Below are 14,997 nucleotides of genomic sequence, written 5' to 3'. Positions count from 1 at the left end.
TGGAAGGTTCCCAGCCACCCAGTAAAGAGCTGTGTGCTGCCTTCAATCTCCTCCCACCCCAGTACAGACGGCACCTTCCAATCCTCTCACCCCAGAACACAGGCGGCACTTCACCTCCTGACCACCCCTTCCAGTACAGGTGGCAACTGCACCATCCAATCCCACCATTATCCCCAGTACACAGGTGGCATTGCACCTCCGATCTCTCCCCAAGTACAGACGGCACCTGCACCACCCAATCCTCCCCTCCCCAGTACACAGACAGCACTGCACCTCCCAATCCTCTCCCCAGTACACAGGCGGCACTGCACCTCTCGATCCCCTCCCCATTAGACAAGCAGCACTGCACCTCCTGATCCCCCTCCCCAGTACACAGGTGGCATCGCACCTTCCAATCCCATCCCCAATACACAGGCGGCACCTGCACCACCCGATCCCCCCCTCCCCAGTACACAGACAGCACCTGCACCACCCAATCCCCTCCCCGGTACACAGGCATCACCTCATACTTGCCTACCCTCCCGATTCGGCAGGTAGCCTCACAAAAATCATGTCTCGCTCCCATCCCCCTGGAAAGGCAGGCAAGCCTTCCAGCAGCCGCTGACCCCTCCAGCCCCCCCCATGGTTATAAAGAATCCCCCGCAGCAGGAGGGGGCAGTGATGCGATTCTCGATGAATCGTGTAATTTTGGCCCTGTCCCCTGCTTCACAATGCTGGTAATCCCAGTATTGTGCATCAGGGGCAGGGCCAAAATGATGCCATTGCATGGCCATGCCCCTGCTTCACTCACAAATGCCGGCCAAGCACCATTGATTAGCCGATCTGGCTGCCCCCTCCAGAAAGGGCCAGCCAGAAAGTCAGCAATCCTGTGTCACCTGCACAACCCGATCCCCCCCTCCCCATTACTGGTACTGGTAGAAAATTGGGCTCTTAAGTCCTGCAGAGTCTGTGTAATCTTTCATGTTTTGTTGCCTCACAACCTGGAATCAAAATGGATTGTTTGAAGGTGTGCCTCATTTCACATTCACAGAACATGCCTACAACTGTGCAGTTGTGTTTTTTTTTATATTGTGAATCAAACAACATTTAGGACAACATAACAGAAAACTTCAGCGTGCATAACTATTCACCCCCCTAAAGTCAGTACTTTGTTGAGCCACCTTTTGCGGCAATTACAGCTGCAAGTCACTTTGGATTAGTCCCTATGAGCTTGCCACAACTTGCCCCTGAGATTTTTGTCCATTCCTCAAGTCAAAACTGCTCCAGCTCCTTCATCTTGGATGGTTTCCGCTTGTGAACAGCAATCTTCAAGTCTGACCACAGATTCTCAATTGGATTGAGATCTGGACTTTGACTAGGCCATTCCAACACATTTAAATGTTTCCCCTTAAACCACTTGAGTGTTGCTTTAGCAGTATGCTTCGGGTCATTGTCCTGCTGGAAGGTCAACCTCCGTCGCAGTCTCAAATCACAGGCAGACTGAAACAGGTTTTGTTCAAGAATATGCCTGTACTTAGCACCATCGATCTTTCCCTCGACTCGAATCAGATTCCCAGTGCCTGCTGCTGAAAAACATCCCCACAGCATGATGTTGCCACCACCATGTTTCACTGTGGGGATCGTGTTCTTGGGGTGATGGGATGTGTTGAGTTTGCGGCAGACAAAGCGTTTTCCTTGGTGGCCAAAATGTAAAATTTTAGTCTTATCTGACCAGAACACCATTCTTCATACATTTGGGGAGTCGCCCACATGCTTTTTGGCAAACTCAAATCGTGTCTTCTTATTTTTATCACTAAATAATGGCTTTTTTCTGGCCACTCTTCCATAAAGCCCAGCTCTATGGAGTGTACGGCTTATTGTGGTCACATCCAAAGATACACCAGTCTCTGCAGTGGAACTCTGCAGCTCCTTCAGGGTTTCCTTTGGTCTCTGTGCCACCTCTCTGATTAATGCCCTCCTTGCCCAGGTCTGTGAGTTTTGGTGGGCGGCCCTCTCTTGGTAGGTTTGCTGTGGTACCATGTTCTTTCCATTTGTTGATGATGGATTTGATGGTGCTCCGGGGGATCATCAAAGATTTGAAAACATTTTTATAACTCAACCTAGAATTGTACATCTCAACAACTTTGTCCCTGACTTGTTTGGAGAGCTCCTTGGTCTTCATGGTGTGATGCCTCTTGCTTAGTGGTATTGCAGCCTCTGGGACCTTTCAGAAAAGGTGTGTTTATACTGAAAGATCATGTGACACTTAGATTTCACACAGGTGGACTTAATTTCACTAATTATGTGACTTCTGAAGGTAATTTGTTGCACCAGAACTTTTAGGGGCTTCATAGCAAAGTGGGTGATTACATATGCACATGCTAATTTTCAGATTTTTATTTATAAAGAGTCCTTTTTATATATATTTTTCTCATTTCACTTCACCAAATTAGACTATTTTGTGCAGATCCATCACATAAAATTCAGATAAAAAAAAAATAAATAAATAACAGGTTGTAATGTAACAAAAAAGGTAAAAAGCCAAGGGTGGTGTATACCTTTTCAAGGCACTGTATATATATATATATATATATATATATATATATATATACATATATATGTGTGTGTGTGTATATACATATATGTGTGTGTGTATGTATATATATATATATATACTGTAGTATATATATATAGTATGGCGACATTGAGGTACAAGATCGTTGATCATGTCCCTTGTCGCCTAAGGGGTGGCAGTCGACCCAAATAATTTCTTCAATTAGAATCAAGGTGGATCCAATGCTTGGGTACTTTACATCCCAGAGGTCTAAATGACTCCCTGTTTTTGTATAATTTTTTTATAAATATTATTAATGCTCTCCGGTTTAGATTTACGTACCTTTATTAATATAACAGTGCGGGGTGGTCTTCAACTAAGTATATTCTGTTGTCACAAGGTATCATGAACTCAATAATAGTGTTGTTGATTGTTTTCATGATAAACGATATCAACGGTGATATATATACGTTAGGTTTTGTATATGATTCTTAGGTTGCTTTATTGCTTTTGAATAATTTTGATCATATTAGGATATGAAATGGATCAATAGTTGGTCTATTATTTTTTAGAAGTATTATTCAATAGGATCACTGTATTTTATTTTTTTTGCCTGCTTGTTTTCTTGCTCACTTTTTTAGCATTTTGTTTTCAGTAAAACTCACTATACGTATTTTGTTCACATCACTTTAAATGTTTTTTGACAATATTAGGAGTTTATGATATGCTTTTATGTACACATTTAATACTTCATTTAATTTTTATATGACACTTGTCCAGTTGCACTATCACCATTAAGATCCTGGACTCTTGTATTATGTCACAATCAGATAACATTAACGCTGCTGTTTGGTTTATTTATAGTGCTGCCTTGGCAACCAGCTGAGCGCCGCGGGCATCACTTCCGGTGCGTCCATGTCTCCTCGTGCAGTGAGGGACACGCCGGAAGATCAAGCTGTGTGGTCGGGGCAGACACAACACATCAAGATAGGTAAGCCTATGTAAGAGCACTGTTCACACGTGTAATGCTTATCGTATTTGTTTCATGACGACGGGGTTGCGGACCCCGAAACGTTGACACGCTGATTCCACACTAAAAATTTACTTGTATCCAGTCTCTGAGTGACGCCTTTTTTCTGCACTGTATTTGGAGGTTTTTACCCCTGAGGGGGTTCCGGAGTGCCGGGATCATTGGAGCCTATATATATATATATATATACATATATATATATATATTAGGGGTGTGCACCGGCCACTTTTCGTGTTTTGTGTTTTGGTTTTGGATCTGGATCTTTCTTCGTGTTTTGGATCTGGATTGGTTTTGCCAAAACCACCCTTCCGTGTTTTGGGTTCTGGGTTTTGTGTTTTGGATCTGTATTTTTTTTTTAAAAAGCATAAAAACAGCTAAAATCACAGAATTTGTTGGTTTCTCTGCTCCTATGCTATTATTAACCTCAATAACCTTAATTTCCACTCATTTCCAGTCTATTCTGAACACCTCACACCTCACAATAGTGTTTTTATGTCCAAAAGGTTGCACCGAGGTAGCTGGATGACTATGCTAAGCGACACGAGTGGGCGGCACAAACACGTGACCCATCTAGGAGTGACACTGCAGTGGCAGACAGGATGGCAGTTAGAAAAACTAGGCCCCAAACTGTACATAATGCAAAGAAAAAAAAGAAGTGCAAGATGGAATTGTCCTTGGGCCCTCCCACCCACCCTTATGTTGTATAAACAGGACATGCACACTTTAACAAATCAATCATTTCAGCGCCAGGGTCTGCCACACAACTGTGGCTGAAATGATTGGTTCGTTTGGGCCCCCACAAAACAAGCTGGCAATTAATGTGTCCCTGCACAAACTGGCTCTACGGAGGCAAGATGTCATCCTCATCCTCCTCATCCACCGATTCCTCACCCTCTTCAGTGTGTACATCCTCATCCTCACAAAGTATTAACTCGTCCCCACTTGAATCCACCACCACAGGTCCCTCTGTACCTTCTGGAGGCTGGTCTCCCTGGAAGAGCTGATAATTAATTTTGATGAACATCATCTTCTCCACATTCTGTGGAAGCAACCTCCTACGCCTTTCGCTGACAAGGTTCCCGGCTGCACTAAACACTCTTTCGGAGTACACACTGGAGGGGGGGCAACTCAGGTAAAATAGAGCCAGCTTGTACAGGGGCCTCCAAATTGCCTCTTTTTCCTGCCAGTACAGGTATGGACTGTCTGACATGCCTACTTGGATGCTGTCACCGATGTAATCCTCCACCATTCTGTCAATGGTGACAGTATCATATGCAGTGACAGTAGACATGTCAGAAATTGTTGCCAGGTCCTTCAGTCCGGACCAGATGTCCAAACTTGGTCCTGCCTGCCCTGCATCACCGCCAGCGGGTTGCTTAGGATACCTAAGTTTTTTCCTGGCAGCCCCAGTTGCGGGAGAAAATGAAGAAGGAGCCGTTGACGTGTCACGTTCCGCTTCAGCTGACAGTGTGTTCACCAGCAGGTCTTTGCACCTCTACAGGCTTGTGTCGGCCGGAAAGAGAGACACCACATAGGCTTTAAACCTAGGATCAAGCACGGTGGCCAAAATGTAGTGGTCTGATTTCAACAGATTGACCACCCTGGAATCCTGGCAAAGCGAATGAAGGGCTTCATCCACAAGTCCCACATGCCGAGCGGAATCGCTCCGTCTTAGCTCCTCCTTCACTTTCTCCAGCTGCTTCTGCAAAAGCCTGATGAGGGGAATGACCTGACTCAAGCTGGCTGTGTCTGAACTGACTTCACGTGTGGCAAGTTCGAAGGGCTGGAGAACCTTGCACAACACGGAAATCATTCTCCACTGCGCTTGAGTCAGGTGCATACCCCCTCCTTTGCCTATGTCATAGGTGGATGTATAGGCTTGTATGGCCTTTTGCTGCTCCTCCATCCTCTGAAGCATATAGAGGGTTGAGTTCCACCGTGTCACAACCTCTTGCTTCAGGTGATGGCGGGGCAGGTTCAAGAGTGTTTGCTGGTGCTCCAGTCTTCGGCACGCAGTCGCTGAATGGCGAAAGTGGCCAGAAATTTTTCGGGCCACCCAAAGCGTCTCCTGCACGCCCCTGTCGCTTTTCAGAAAATTCTGCACCACCAAGTTTATTGTGTGAGCAAAACATGGGATGTGCTGGAATTTGCCCAGATGTAATGCCCGCACAATATTGGTGGCGTTGTCAGATATCACAAATCCCCAGGAGAGTCTAAGTGGGGTAAGCCACTGGGCGATGATTTCCCTCAGTTTCTCTAAGAGGTTGTCGGCTGTGTGCCTTTTACTGAAACCGGTGATACACAGCGTAGCCTGCCTTGTAACGAGCTGGCGTTTCTGAGATGCTGCTACTGGTGACACTGCTGCTGTTGCTGCGTAAGGTGATACATCTACCCAGTGGGCTGTCACAGTCATATAGTCCTTAGTCTGCCCTGTTCCACTTGTCCACATGTCCGTGGTTCAGTGGACATTGTGTACAACGGCATTTTTCAGGACACTGAGGACACTTTTTCTGACGTTTCTGTACAGTCTCGGTATCGCCTGCCTAGTGAAGTGGAATCTAGACGGGATTTGGAACCGGGGACACACTACCTCCATCAATTGTCTAAATCCCACTGCACTAATGGCGGATACCGGACGCACGTCTAACACCAACATAGCAGTCAAGGCCTCAGTTATACGTTTTGCTTCAGGATGACTGCTGTCGTACTTCATCCTCCTCGCTAAGGACTGTTGGAGGGTCAATTGTTTAGTAAAAGTAGTGGTGTTCCTACTTCCTCTCTGGGATGATGAACGACTCCCAGCAGCAGCAACAGCAGCAGCGGCAGCAGTAGGCGTAGCAATGCAGGATCCTCCAGAGGAATCCCGGATAGGAGAGTCAGTCATGCCAGTGACATGGCCTGCAGGACTACTTCCGATCCTGACTAAGGAGGAAATTGACGAGGAGGGAGTTGACGGTGTGGTTTGCAGGCGCTTGGATACAACAGGACAACGGGATTTAGGTGTCCCTGGACTGCTTACGGTCTTAGCCAAAGTTTCTGAACTTGACAGTAACTTTTTATGAACGCGCTGCAGGTGCCGTATAAGGGAGGATGTTCCTAGGTGGTTGACGTCCCTACCCCTACTTATTTCACCTTTACATATGGTACATATGGCAAGACAGTTGTTGTCCAGATTTGGATAGAAATATTGCCAGACCAAAGAGGTGGAATGTTTGGTCTTCTGCCCAGGCATGACCGTGATGGGCTTTTTCATCCCACGGACAACAACTGTCTCCCCCGGAGCCTGATTTAAACAAACCACATCACCATCAGAATCCTCCTCGCCAACTTCCTCCTCAGCGCCAGCTACACCAGTATCCTCATCCTGTTGTACTTCAACAGTGACATCTTCAATTTGCATATCAGCAAGTGGACTGTGGGTGCTCCTTTCAGCACTTGCAGGGGGCATGCAAATGGTGGAAAGAGCCACCTCTTCCCGTCCAGTGCTGGGAAGGTCAGGCATCGCAACCACCACCACACTTGGACTCTCCTTGGGGATTTGTGATATCTTCTTAGAAAGCACAGTTCTTCGCTGTGCTTTTGCCAGCTTAACTCTTGATTTTATTAGTGGGAGGAGGGCTTCCATCGTCATGTGAAGCTGAACCACTAGTCATGAACATACTAGGGATCGACCTTAGCCGTTCCTTGCCACTCCGTGTCGTAAATGGCATATTGGCAAGTTTACGTTTCTCTTCAGCTGATTTAAATGTCTTTTTCAAGGTCATTTTCCTGAACTTTGCCATTTGGGATTGTATGTGCCCTCTACTATGACATTGGGCATCGGCCTTGGCAGACAACGTTGATGGCATGTTATCGTCTATGTCATGACTAGTGGCAGCAGCTTCAGCACTAGGAGGAAGTGGTTCTTGATCTTTCTCTATTTTATTTTTATCGGAGAAAGTTTGGTCCTCCATTTATGTTATATCGATTTGATATATACGTGCGGCTAAACACAGAAAATAATTTTTTTTTTTGTTTGGACTGGAGTGTACTTTGTGGGTTACAGCACCCTTTAACGGTCAAGCCAGCCGGCCCTTTACTTATGACACAGGCGCACTCTTGGCACTACTTTGTTGATGCACGTGCGGCTACTGCGCACACAATTCACAAACACAGAAAATAATTTTTTTTTGGTTTGGACTGGAGTGTACTTTCGGGGGTTACAGCACCCTTAACGGTCAAGCCAGCCGGCCCTTTACTTATGACACAGGCGCACGCTTGGCACTACTTTGTTGATGCACGTGCGGCTACTGCGCACACAATTCACAAACACAGAAAATAATTTTTTTTTGGTTTGGACTGGAGTGTACTTTCGGGGGTTACAGCACCCTTTAATGGTCAAGCCAGCCGGCCCTTTACTTATGACACAGGCGCACGCTTGGCACTACTTTGTTGATGCACGTGCGGCTACTGCGCACACAATTCACAAACACAGAAAATAATTTTTTTTTGGTTTGGACTGGAGTGTACTTTCGGGGGTTACAGCACCCTTAACGGTCAAGCCAGCCGGCCCTTTACTTATGACACAGGTGCACGCTTGGCACTACTTTGTTGATGCACGTGCGGCTACTGCGCACACAATTCACAAACACAGAAAATAATTTTTTTTTTGGTTTGGACTGGAGTGTACTTTCGGGGGTTACAGCACCCTTAACGGTCAAGCCAGCCGGCCCTTTACTTATGACACAGGCGCACGCTTGGCACTACTTTGTTGATGCACGTGCGGCTACTGCGCACACAATTCACAAACACAGAAAATAATTTTTTTTTTGGTTTGGACTGGAGTGTACTTTCGGGGGTTACAGCACCCTTAACGGTCAAGCCAGCCGGCCCTTTACTTATGACACAGGCGCACGCTTGGCACTACTTTGTTGATGCACGTGCAGCTACTGCGCACACAATTCACAAACACAGAAAATAATTTTTTTTTGGTTTGGACTGGAGTGTACTTTCGGGGGTTACAGCACCCTTTAACGGTCAAGCCAGCCGGCCCTTTACTTATGACACAGGCGCACGCTTGGCACTACTTTGTTGATGCACGTGCGGCTACTGCGCACACAATTCACAAACACAGAAAATATATTATTTTTTTAGCACTTGGGGGGAGCACCCCTGATGGACAGAGCACCCCCTGGACAACACTACAGCACTCCTTTAGGACTGGGACACTGCACAGGACTTTGGAGTGGACACAGCCCCTATGGAGAACTGACTGCACAACACAGTCCAGCCAGCCCCTATGGACTTTGAAGTAGTGGACACAGCCCCTATTAACAACAGCAGCACAGCACAACACAGCCAGCCCCTATGGACTTTGAAGTAGTGGACAACAGCAGACTACACTACACTACACTACACAGCCCTAACTCCCACCCTCCCTCTTCACTGTCCACAGCCGAGTGAGAAAATGGCGCCGACGCGGGTACCTTATATAGGATCCAAAACCCGCGAGACTCGGAAGGCGGGATGATGACGTTTTGCCTCGATTTCAGATCCGAGTCAGGCGGGAAAAGTCGAGCCTGACTCGGATCGGACTCGGATCGGGGGGGTTCGGATTTCAGAAATCCGAACCCGCTCACCCCTAATATATATATATATATATATATATATACTGTGTATATATATATATATATATACTGTGTATATATATATATATATATATATATATATATATACTGTGTATATATATATATATGTGTATATATATATATATATATATATATATATACACAGTATATATACCAACAAACAGCAAGCAGTGGCACTCGGAGTCATCCAACGATTGTAAAAAAGTGTTTACTGTGAAGAAGTCACATTACCACGTACCAACGTTTCGGGACACACAAGCCCCTTTGTCAAGGTGAATCAAATTTTGATTCACCTTGACAAAGAGGCTTGTGTGTCCCGAAACGTTGGTACGTGGTAATGTGACTTCTTCACAGTAAACACTTTTTTACAATCGTTGGATGACTCCGAGTGCCACTGCTTGCTGTTTGTTGGAATTTGTTTACTCAGAGGGCACCGAAGCAAGTGGACATATTTTTACAGAGTGCCAGTCTTTTATTGTCATATATATATGCAGGGCTGCCATCAGGGGGGGACTGCCGGGACTGGAGTCCCATACCCGGACACGTGGCAGAAAAAGGGGGCCCACTCCACCCTCCCTGTCATTACTAGCTCCTGCAGACTCCGTCAGATTAAGTTGAGCTGACGGACACTAGGACCTGCCGCAGCTCTAACAGTCTTGCTCCAGCTGCCCAGGAACATGTGCAGGCATGTCAGTGTTCAGAGGCCAGGACTCAGCAGAGGAGACAGCACAGCAGCAAATGGTAAGTTTAAACATTGAAAGCGGAGGAGAGGGGGGCTGGCTGGACACACACAGAAGAGGGGGCTGGCTGGACACACACATAAGAGAGGGTTGTCTGGACACACACAGAAGAGGGGGCTGGCTGGACACTTAAGGGGGCCTAGCTGGACACACCCAGAACTGGGTCTGGTTGGACACATAAGGGTGCATGGCTGGACACATACAGAAAGGGTGCTGGTGGACACATAAGGGGGGTTGGTTGGCCACATAAGGGGGCCTGGTTGGATACACAAAGAAAGGGGGCTGGTTGGACACATAAGGGGGGCTGGCTGGACAGATCAGGGGGCTGGCTCGACACAGAAGGGGGGCTGGCTGGACACACACAGAAGGAAGGCTGGGTGGACACACATAAGGGAGTCTGGCTGGACACACACAGAAGGAGGGCTGGCTGGACACACAAAAGGGGGGCTGGCTGGACACACACAGAAGGGGGGTTTGACACACACATAAGGAGGGCCTGACTGAGCACACACACATAAGAGGGGCTGGCTGTATGTACATAAGAGGGGTATGGCTGGATGCACATAAGGTGGGTTTAGCTGGACGCACAAAGAGGGCAGGCTTGATATTTTTTGGCCAAATTCCCGGGCCTCACAATTTCTGGTGGCAGCCCTGTATATATGTGTGTGTATATATATATATATATATATATATATATGTGTGTATATATTATGTGTGACACACACACTTTTATATTTATATATACACACATATCTGCCCCTCCAGCCCACGATCCCTGGCAGCAACAGCAGCAGTACAACCGGCGGAGGATCAGGGGAAGGCTCTGGAAGTCCATACTGCCGGGCTGCATCAGCCTAGGATCGGCACCCCACTCAACTCCAAAAAAAAAAAACTTCAGCACATGCTAGCCTGCCCGCTCTCCCCCCAGAACAGCAACAGTCTCCCCTGCACACAACCCCCAGAACAGAAGCATATTCTCTCCTGTACTATACTGTTCTAATCACTCTGTTATACTGTGCTGTGCTGCCCTAATCACTCTTTATTATATTTCCCTGTACTGTACTGCACCTCAGACCTCCCCTCCAGTACAAGTGGCACTACACTTCCCTCTTACCTCTCTATCACTGCATCCTAATCTCACCCACCTCCTCCTGACCTCTATATCTCTGTGCTCTAACCTCACCCACCTCCTGACCTCTGTCTCTGTGCCTTAACCTCACCAACCTGTATCCTATTTATTCAAGACATGCAGAAGTAGGCAGGCTCTCTCCGCCTACTTCTGTGACATCACAAGTTGGACAGAAGTTGGCTGGTCTGATAAAAAAAGTTGGCAGGTTGGCTGGTTGGATGAAAAGTTGGTTTGATGTGTGGGGAAGTGTTTTATGCTGGGTACACACGTAACGATCTGTACCACCAACGACTTGAAAGATATCTTTCAAAGATATCTTTCAGTGATGTCATCCTGCCACATCTCTGAACAGGCAAAGTTGATTATATCATCCAGATTGGCCTGCATGTATGAACAATCATAGATATCATTATAGTTCATTATCATATGAAAGATATATCGTTAAACGATATTGTTATCATTCATATAGTTCATAGATATCATACCGTGTGTACGCACCTTAATGGTGCATACACATGGTACAATCGGTACCACCAACGACTTGAAAGATATCTTGCTAATGGTGCATACACACGTTCAAATCAGACAACGATAAAGATATTATTGTCTGATCGTCCTGCATGTGCTGGATGATCGATATCGATCATCCAGCACAGCACCAACCCCCAAACGACTATAATGACCCGCAATCAATGATTGCAGGTCCTTAGTGTAACCTGGTTAACCGGGTCAATATCGACCAAGTTGACCAGAATGCAGGCGATAGTCGTTATCGTTATCGCCCATTTGTGCCCGTGCATCGATGGTCGTTTGGTCGTTGGAACGGGGCCCAAAAATGCATGATTTGAACGATAATGATATGAATGATATCGTTATCGTTCAAGTCGTGCATATAGATCTGACCGTGTGTATGCACCATTAGTTGGACAAATAAGTTGGACGGTTGGTCAGTTGGATGGTTGGAGGAAAGTTGGTCTGATGTGTGGCCTGCTTTAGTTTAAGAGAAACAACCATATTATGCTCAGCACTCTAAATTTTGCTTGTGGTACCATTAGGATGTATATTTAACTTGTTATAAATAAATCAACATTAAGCATTCCAATTTTCAAATCACGGCAGCATTTGAATTGACATTTGCTAAATAGTGTTAAACTTTATGGCACCTTTACAGTCATTTTCCTTCAAAACAGGATATTCCTATCCTAATTTAGCTAATAACTAATTTCACATTCTTCCTCATTGGAAGATAAATCAGTGCTCAATAAATTAGTTATTTTTTCTGTGTTCTCCAATAGTGAGTAGTTGAAGTAATGCATTCTGTATTATGGGCCTGATTCAGAGTCGCTCGTAAGCGGCCGCTCGTTGGCTCCGAGCGATGTTCGCACAACTGCGCATGCGTATGGGTTGTAATACGCATGCGCGAACCAGTCATTGCGGTCGGAAATTGTGTGCTCGCAAAATAGCGAATGCCTGCTAATTTGAGTGACAGAATGAGGCGTTTGTGGGTGGAAACAGGGGAAGGTGCATGAAAACGGGGAGTGGAGATCCGAACGCAGGCGTGCCAAACGGTCAAGACAGGCGTTTTAAGGGTGTGCATAATTAACAAAGTAGCGTCATCGACCACGTCACTTGGTTGTCTTTTAGCCTGAACTGCTCAGGTGCCTTTCGATGTACTCGATTAATCTAATAAACAGCGGAGATGACGTATGATGCGAGCGGCCAGGGGGCGTTTTTTTAAAAATAGCGAGCGCATGTTTCGTTCGCTCGTTCAGACATAGAGGCGTCAACAGACCGCAAAGAGCGAGTGCTCTATTTAAATATCCGGCCCCTTTTTCTGAACGAGCGAGCGCAAATAGCGTCCAGCTCTGAATCAGGCCCTATGTTTTACCATCTGTAAATGTAGTTTACCAGTTATTACAACTTTCTTAATTCAGTTTGCCTGCTGTGTATTTACTAGCATAGAAAAGGTGGACAAAATAGATTTACACCAATCACAAACCATATCCAAATTTGCCCAAACCACTGCCCTTTTTTCTGATGCTCATTGTCTTTAACTGCTAAGCCACATAACTTTCATGTGCCAGAAGTTAGGGCTGTTTGGATATATCCTAATAAGATCAGAATTCTATTTTCAAATAAACTTGACAAAATGTATTCTGCCTTTACCATCTGGTCCATGAAAGGATATCTCCATGAAACTTATCAGATCTGCCAATTTTAAAGGAGTTGACCACCATATTCACAATAGTAGACTGTAGACAAGTTTACCAAGATGGCCCATGTAATTCCTATTAAGAAACTTCCTTCACCACTCTACATGTCTCAGTTATTTTGAAAACATACAGTATATATGCTGTATATGTCCTGATAAGTATTCATGTCATTTATCCCTGAGTGACGCTAATCGAGGTTATTTGAATTTACACTATATGTCATACAGAGGGCAACAGGGTGAAGATACCAAGTAACAGTGAGTGCCAGTGAGTGCTAGATACACAAACATGATGCTGTTTTGAAGGAAAGAGTGGTCACACCAAATATTGATTTGATTTAGATTTATCTTCTGTTCATTCACTTTGCATTTTGTTAATTGATAAAAATAAACTATTAACACTTCTATTTTTGAAAGCATTCTTAGTTTGCAGCATTTTTTACACACCTGCCTAAAACTTTTGCACAGTACTGTTTATATTGTGACAAAAGCACTGGTGAGGCTATACACAGGATATATGTTTGTACCAGGTTTCTTACCTATATGTATAAAAAAAACTCAGGAACATGTCTGTGATTACAAAAGACTTAACAGATGTTTCGGCTTTAGTAAAAAGCCAGCTAAGGCTGAAGTTATGTATGTAGAGTGAGGATGGGCTCCATCCATTAGACCCATTTTGGGTCTTCAGCCTGAAAACAGGCTAATTAGTACTTGCACCTGTAAGAGACTGATAAAGGTGTGTCAGGGGTTTTGCTCAGGGGCTCACTACCTGGGGAAACAGCCTGTGCAGGCTTGTTAAGTACTTTGCGTACTGTGCATATGCCTATGTTTGTGGTAGGGGCATTAGGTCCTACCACAGTTAAGAGAGGGATCCTGTTTATTTTGTTAGAACCCAGGCAGGGTTGGATTTTGTTTTATATATTTTTACAGCACAATAAACAAGCTTTGGCTAATTACACAGGAACCCTGGACTGGTGTGCTGTTTCTTGGCTGCTCTGTGTTTGGAAGGGCCCATCTACCCCAGGAGAGGGCATCCCTACCTTGATCACCTCACAATATATAAATACTAAAGCTTTAGGAGGCTTGCCCTGTGATTAGTTGAGCTGTTTGTCTAAGTACTTAGGAGCATGGTATCTAGGAAGGAGAAGGGGAGAACTCTTGTTATACAAGGCCCCTCACGTTCTCAAACTCAGTCCTCAGGACCCCAAACATTTTATGTTTTCCAGGTCACCTGTGGATCTTTAAAATGTGACAGTTTATAAGACACCTGTGCACATGCTAGGTGGTCTGGAAAATGTGACCTTAGTTGTTCTGAGGACAGGGGTTGAGAAACACTGCTCTAGGATTAAAAGTGTGAGCTACCCATAGTCCGAGACTATGCTGATCAACAGAAGTTTAAGAACAGAGCAAACTCCAATGTGGTGGTGAAATTGGAGACTTGGCATTAAAAACTGGCTTGCTATTAAATCTGTAAACTTTCAGAGAAAAGGTCACAGGGTCCAATAAACTGCAACAAGAGAGCAGGGTAAAGGGGAAAAAAATTAGTGTGTAAAATACATAACTCTAAAGCAGAGGGCACAGCCACAATGGTAAGAATCGGGACAATTGTCAGAAACAACAATCCCAACATAAAGCACCTATTTTTCCATGTTCACTCCCCCACATGTTAAACGCTGGCCACGCCGCTGATAACAACTTCTGTGTTTGGCTGTTATACATCAGTTGC

The sequence above is a fragment of the Taudactylus pleione genome, unplaced genomic scaffold (genome assembly GCF_031769625.1).
Source record: "Taudactylus pleione unplaced genomic scaffold, aTauple2 ptg000053l, whole genome shotgun sequence".
NCBI classification, from domain to species: Eukaryota; Metazoa; Chordata; class Amphibia; order Anura; family Myobatrachidae; genus Taudactylus; species Taudactylus pleione.
The sequence above is the reverse complement of the archived record's forward strand: the minus strand, read 5'-3'. Positions refer to the sequence as shown.